The sequence below is a fragment of the Hyaena hyaena genome, unplaced genomic scaffold (assembly GCF_003009895.1).
Source record: "Hyaena hyaena isolate Hyena2069 unplaced genomic scaffold, ASM300989v1 scaffold_193, whole genome shotgun sequence".
NCBI lineage: Eukaryota > Metazoa > Chordata > Mammalia > Carnivora > Hyaenidae > Hyaena > Hyaena hyaena.
The window spans coordinates 1180814-1188283 of NW_024080823.1; positions in this window are offsets into that span (position 1 = coordinate 1180814).

Here is a 7470-nt window from a genome sequence, read left to right on the forward strand (position 1 = left end):
TACTAGCCATTCTGACAGATATAAGGTGATAGATCTCATTGTGGTTTTGATTTTATTTCTCTGATGATTACTGATGTTGGACATCTTTTCATGTGTCTGTTGGACATTTGTATGTATTTTTTGGAAATTTGTCTAGGTCCTCTGCTCATTTTTTCAATTTGAATATTTGGGGGTTTTTTTGTATTAAGTTCCTTACATATTTTGGATATTAACCCCTTATCAGACGTACCATTCACTACTATCTTCTCCATTCCATAGATTCCATTTTGACTCTGTTGTTGGTTTCTTTTGCTATGCAACAGCTTTTTACTTTGATGTAGTCCCAATAGTTTATTTCAGCTTTTGTTTCCCTTACCTGAGCAGACATATCCATGAATATGTTGCTAAGGCCAATGTCCAAGAGATTACCACCTGTTTTCTTTTAGGAGTTTTATGGTTTCAGGTCTCACATTTACTTTTTTTTAATTTTAAAATGTTTTCTATTTATTTTTGAGAGAGAGAGAGACAGCATAATCGGGGGAGGGTCAGAGAGAGAGGGAGACACATAATCCGAAGACAGGCTCCAGGCTCTGAGCTGTCAGCACAGAACTCGATGCAGGGCTCGAACCCACAAACCATGAGATTATGACCTGAGCTGAAGTCGGACGCTTAACCAACTGAGCCACCCAGGTGCCCCTCACACTTATTTTTTTAAGTAAGCTCTGTGTCCACTGTGAGATTTGAATTCCTAACCCCAAGATCAAGAGATGCATGCTTCATGGACTGAGCCAGCCAGGTGTCCCTCAGATCTCACATTTAGATCTTTAATCCATTTTGAGTTTATGTGTATGATGAAAGAAAGTGGTCCAGATTCATTCGTTTGCATGCAGCTGTCCAGTTTTTCCAATCCTGTGTTTGAAGAGACTGTCATTTTTCCATTACATATTCTTGCCTCCTTTGTCAAAGATTAATTAACCATACAATTGTGCATTTATTTCTGGGATCCCTATCCTATTTCCATTGATTTATGTGTCTATCTTTTTGCAAGTACCCTAATATTTTGATTAGTATAGCTTTGTACTATATCTTGAAATCTGGGATTGCGATGCCATCAGCTTTGTTCTTTCTCAAGATTGCTTTGCATGCTGCACTTTTTATAAAAGCACTCTGTGGGTCATCCAAGTTACTGTCCCTCCATTTGCATGGCTTAATGCTGGTAGGATTTTTTTGGCAACCTTATCCAAGATTTTCATATAATAACCAGTCTGTTTTTCTTCTTCAAATGATCCTCTTTGCACTTGTTTGCCTGAACATTTTCTTCTTCGAATGATCCTCTTTGTACTTTTCAAGTGCAAAGGCCTATGGCCTGGCATGCTGAGGAGTGTGGATGGTCAGGCATGTCCTAGGAACAGTAACTAAGTTGGCGCAAGCTCAGGCTGCGGTAACTCTATCAGGACTTCCCACCTGCTCCGCACCAACTATTAGACAATTCCTGATGTTGGAGATGAGAAAGAAAATGGGGACGGGCGTCATAGAAGCCATAACCTATAATATATTGCTTCCTGTCTGTACTTCTACAGTTTTTTATTTTGCAAATGGCCAAACCACTGCAGGGAACAAACATGAACAAAATTCCTAAGGCGGCAGGGACTGACCTGGCCAACCTCATACTGCATAGGCTAGATCAGGCTTGGGAAGTCTATGGGTTGCTGGGTCACAATGGAAGGAGAAGGCAGAGGTGGGGTCACAGCAGCTGCTGCTTCTCCCTACATTGCCTTCATCACCTACAAGGAGGGGGCAGAGCCAAACAGAATCTCCTGGAACTGAGACAGGGGAAGGGAAAAGAAAGAGCCACAGCTACTGAGCCATGACCAACATATGGGGGAGAATGTGGAGACAAATGTGGCCTGGCCCAGTGTGACATTTGAGTCATATCTGACATAGAAACTTAAGGATCCAATCTTGCTCAAAATGATTTTTTCTTTATGAATTTATCAAACCAGAGATGCAGAGAGAAAACAAAATAGGACAATGCTATAGAAAACTTTTGGGAAAAATCTCTCTTGTTGGGATTGAGATGCCCTTCATTGAATTGATTGATTGATTCATTCATTTATTCAATAAATATGTACTGAACACTTACTATGTGCCAAATCCTCATCTAGGCACTGAGAATAAATTATAAAAAACACACAAATACCCTGTTTTTATTGCACCTATACTCAAGTAGAGGAGAGAGAAGAGAAAAAATAATAATAAAATAAAATAATAAATATGTAATACGTCAGCTGTTGGTAAGGGGTAAAAAGTAGGGGAAAGAGATTATGTTGGTAGTGAATGGTGAGGGTGGTGGTGGTGGTGCCTCTGTGTGTGGTCAGGGGAAGTTACTCTGAATGAGTTAAGAGTACAATCCAGTTGCATTTAGGAAGAGGAAACAAGTTCAAAGCCCCTGAGTCAGGCACACAACCCGCTGTACTCTATAAACATTAAGGAAGCTGGTGTAGCTTAGGCACATTGAGTTGAGTGATATGGTAGGAGATGAACTGAAAAGGAAGTTGACTGATACATTTTGTTAGACTGGATTTTATTTTAAGTGAAGTGGGGAGCCACTGGAGATCTGAGAGCAGAGAAATAACAAGATCTGACTTGTGTCTTAAATGGCTCACTCTATTTATTTCCACTGCTGAGTGAAAAATAAACTAGAACAGAGCAAGAATGGAATCCGGAAGACCAAATAGACTACTATGACAATAGCCCAGACTATAGAAGACAGTGTTTGGGACCAGATTAGGAGTGATAGAGGTGATGAGAACTAGTCAGACTTAGAATATATTTTGAAGGTAGAACCCACAGCTTTTACCAAAGAATTAAATATAGGCAGTGAGAGAAAGAGATGGATCAAGAATGATTCTATAGTTGTCTGAGCTACCGCAAGAGTAGCAGAGTTGGAGGAGAAGATTAAGAGCTTGGATTTGAACGTGTTGGGTTTAACACACCTAAGTGTATCTGGAAAGCAGACAGGTGAAAAGAGTTCAAGAACAGATCTGGATCGGAGGGAGAAGTGTGGAGTCATCAGCAGATAGATGGTAGAAAACGGACGTTACCAAGGATTCAGTATAGAGAGGGGAGAGGTAGGAGGTCAGGTCCTGGAGCACATGCACATAGGAGATCAGGGAAATGAGAAGAAAGCCCCGAAGGAGGCTGAGAAAGTTGAGGAACTGAGATAGACTTGTAGGGGCTAGAAAGTATTTCAACGAGAGAGCAATCATGGTGAATGCTGCAGAGGGATCTAGTAAGATGAGGGCTGGGAAGTAACCACTAGATTTGGCAAAAGGGGGATAAAACTGGGATTGGAATGGGTTTCAAAACATGGGAGAAGAAATGAGGTTTTGAGTAAAGACAAATTTTGAGGATTTTTGCTACAAAGGGAAGAGGGAAAAAGGAGGTGACAGGTGGGTTGAGGCTGGGAAGAGATTTCTGAAGATCAGGTGATATTTGAATGGATGTGGGGATGATTTAGTAGGAAGGGTGCAGGAGAGATGCTAGACAGCTGGACAGAGAGGGAACAGTTGCTAAAACAAGGTCCTTCATTGCTTGTAGGCAGTGGATTGGAATGCACGAGCAGAGGGGCTGGTCCTCACTCAGAAGGTATTAGGGTAAGGGGCCCGTGCAGGTAGATTTAGTGGGAGTCTGTGGGTCTTCTTCCCTTGCTGATTTGATTTTCTCAGTGAGTGAAGTCCTCAGAGAGGTCACCAGCTCTATCTGAGGCAGGTGTTCAGTTCTCAATCCTGGCTGTATATTAGAATCACCTGAAGAATTTTAAAAGACCACTCCTATCCGGGCCCTACGCCAATTAAATCCGATTCTCTGGAAGTAGACCTGGGCATTAGAATATTTTAAGGGCTTCCAGGCAATTCAAAAGTGTGGCCAGAGTTGAGAATCCCCAGGTTAGGGGTTTGAGGAAGGAAGATGTGAAATAGCCAAAATATTTCACCAGTAGAGTGGAGGCTCGGTCGGTAGGAGAAACATGCTTGGATTTGTGGTTGAGAATTTAATGTGAAACCTGAAAGAAATGATTGCATTTCTTTTCAAGTTTTATTAATTTGAGAAAGAGAGAGAGAGCAAGAGCACACAAGCAGGGGAGGGGCAGAGAGAGAGAGAGAGAGAGAGAGAGAGGATCCCAGGCAGGCTCTTAGCACAGGGCCTGAGGTAGGGCTCGAACCCATGAACCATGAGATCATGACCTGAGCCAAAATCAGAGTCAGACACTTAACTAACTGAGCCACCCAGACGTCCGGGGATGGTTGCATTTTTCTCCAACTATGTTCAGCTGCCAGAGGCAGACATGGGGACAGAGGGTTGGGTTTTACTGAAGTGGGTTTTTCTCAGGTGTGTATGATGGAGGTGAGAGTACCAGACAGTGATTATAATGATGGACCTGGACTCTGTGTCAGCTAAGGAGGTATGTGAGAATTTGGGAGAAGGATTAAGGGATGTTGAAAAGGAAGCAGGTAAATGGTTTCTTCTGAGTGGTTTTGATAATTAATATTTCCACGAAATATTTAGTGCAGCCATACCCCTGCAAAGCAGCACAAACAACTCTGATTAGGGCTTCAACCTACCTTTTCTTCCCAGGGTCTCAATTAATTGCTCTCAATGAGTGGACACTGTGAGATATTTAGAGCAAAGAAAAAAAATATATATATTGGAAGTTAGCTTTTCACATTCTTAGAAACCAGGCTTTTGCACATTTGTTTCGTGTCCTTTTTCTGTCTCCCTTGGTGATATTTTCCCTCTTGAAGCACATCCAAGCCCCACTCCACTTGTTCTCCAATAAAAGAAAGGGATCTGAGTACCGGCCTTGAAGTTCAATCACCTTTAAAGGAGAAACAACTCTGGGCAGTTGGTGTTTTACACAAAAGAATGGATTGCTTAGTCATAGAAACTCAGGTATTCTAAGAAACAGGGAGATATGTTCCCTGCTAGAAAGGAGACCTTCTTAGCATTTCCAAAGTCACAGACCTATAGCTAGCCCTGACAGAACTGAAATATAAATTAGATTTTCAGGGTCAAAGTCTACATAGATTATTGAACCGATGTATTGTTGTAGGTTTAGTGTTAAAGCCCAATCTGTCCCTCCGTTTTCTTACAATGACAATGATAGTTCTTACAAGATTGTGCACCCTACAAAACCACACAGCACACCGGAGCCATCCCCTAAACAGAGTCTCATATGCACTCTAATCGTAGGAGATAAAAGAGAGACACCAGAAGAAACACTCATGTAAGGGCTTTCATTAAATTTAGTGCAACCTCTCACCAAGTCTGTAACTTCATTTGCGGTAATTTTTTTTATAAACATTAACGTTGAAATACCCTTGGTTACAACGAGCAACTCAATTATCAGGAAAACACTAGCCTCGAATGTTTGATCTAATTACTAAAACAGAGGAGCTGACAGGGGTGCCTGGGGTCTGATTTCTGCTCTGGTCATGGTCTCACGTTTGTGAGATCAAGTCCTGCGTCACACTTTGCACTGACAGTGCGGAGCCTGCTTGGGATTCTCTCTCCCCCTCTCTCTCTGCCACTCCCTCACTCATGCTGCTCGCTCTCGCTCTCTCTCTCTCTCTCTCCAAAATAAATAAATAAAAAAGAAGAGCTGACAGAGTTTAGAAAATTTTCAACAAAGTTTAAACAAAAAGTGGTTGCCACTGAGCATCAAACAGCCAAATCCCAAATTAGAAAGCTTTGGAGTTTAATTGTGGGTGTGTGGCATTACATAGATGCTCTGTTTGATCATTCCAAAGGATGTTTCACTACAAGGTTGCAGACATCTTAGTCTAGCAAAGGTGCACAAAAATATACTTTTATTATTTTAAAATGGATCTCAATTTTTGTTTCAGATCCTGTTTTGCCAATCATTTTGGGCTCAGTTGAGTGTGCCCCCAGATTCCTATGTTGAGGTCCTAACACCCAGCACTTCAGAATGTAACTGGATTCAGACCCTAGATCCTTGAAGAGGTGATTAAGGGGGCACCTGGGTGGCTCAGTCAGTTAAGCATCTGGCTCTTGAGCTCAGCTCAGGTCTCCAATCTCAGGGTTGTGAGTTCAAGCCCTGCATTGGGCTCTGCCCTGGGCATGAAGCCTACTTTAAGCAAACAAGCAAATAAATAAATAAGTGATTAAGGTAAAATGAGCTCATTGGGGGTGGGTTCTAATTCAACGTGACTGGTATGCATATAAGAAGAGGAAGTTAGGACACAGAACATACACACCGAAGGGAAATCATCTGACAACACAGCGGAGAAAACAGCTATCTGCAAGCCAAGGAGAGAGACTTCTGAAGAACAGAACCCTCCCAACACCTTGACCCTGGACTTTCAGCCTCCAGAACTGTGAGAAAATAAAGTGTATGTTGTCTAAGCCACCCAGCTTTGGGTATTTTGTTACGGCAGTTGGGGCAGAGCACTACAATTCAGAAATTTGAGGACCTCCCCCCCACTATATCCTAAAGTTCTCTTTCAGTTGGAGAGGCTTGTGTGATGCTACTGTGGCATCAGGGCAGGGGGCTCATGGCATTCATGGCACTAGGTCACTGAGACACTGCACAGCTGATCCTGGGCTGGCTACATAATTTCCAGGCCCAGTGCAAAATGAAGATATAGGAGCTTTTGTTCAACAGCACAAACGGTTGTTAAAGATACTAAAATAGAAAGCTCATTTCCTCCATGGTCCTTCTTGCCACGTGTCACGGTTAGTGTTTTCGCTTTGCATTTAATATCATTCTAAGTAAATAAAAATTTCATTATGAGCATGAATTTTACCATTCATCTGGCAATGCCAGTTTTAAAAAATCCACACGTGGCCTCGGCAGCTGGTATGGGCACACGCACCCTGTTCTTACCAGGACAGTACAGTGGAAATCCCGCACAAGACCAGCTCAGCTGTCTTTCCCTCACCTGGTGAGACACGTGTGTATCACCAACCCTCCTGCCCTCAGCTTACTGTTGAGTAAGGATCTCGAAAGGACAGGGAGAGTGGGCCGCCCTTTCTTTCCCTTCGCTTCTAAGTCACCGCTTTCAGCCTAAGCGCTTGGCTAACCCAGGGAGGTCACGTGAGTGAGAAAGGTTAGGACCGGGTTCTGAGATGTTCACCAGAGGCCATTGCCTTCTGTCTGTGCTCAAAGCACGCTCTGCGTTGTAGGTAAAGTGTGCTCACGTTGACTCGGTCACAGATGTAACGCGCTTGTCTTGTCTTGCTGAACCCCACGCACTGGGCGCCACGTCCAAGCTGCACTCACCAGGCAGGAGAAGAGCATTTGAACATGAGGAGGCAAGGAATGGTGGGCACGCATATTGGGTGGTCTCCTCGGCTCATGCATGTGCTCCACAGTCCCAACCCCTCCGCTCACAAAACTCCAGTTCAAAAATAAAACTTAAGAATTACCGGACAGGAGCGCCTGGGTGGCTCAGTCGGTTAAGCGTCCGACTT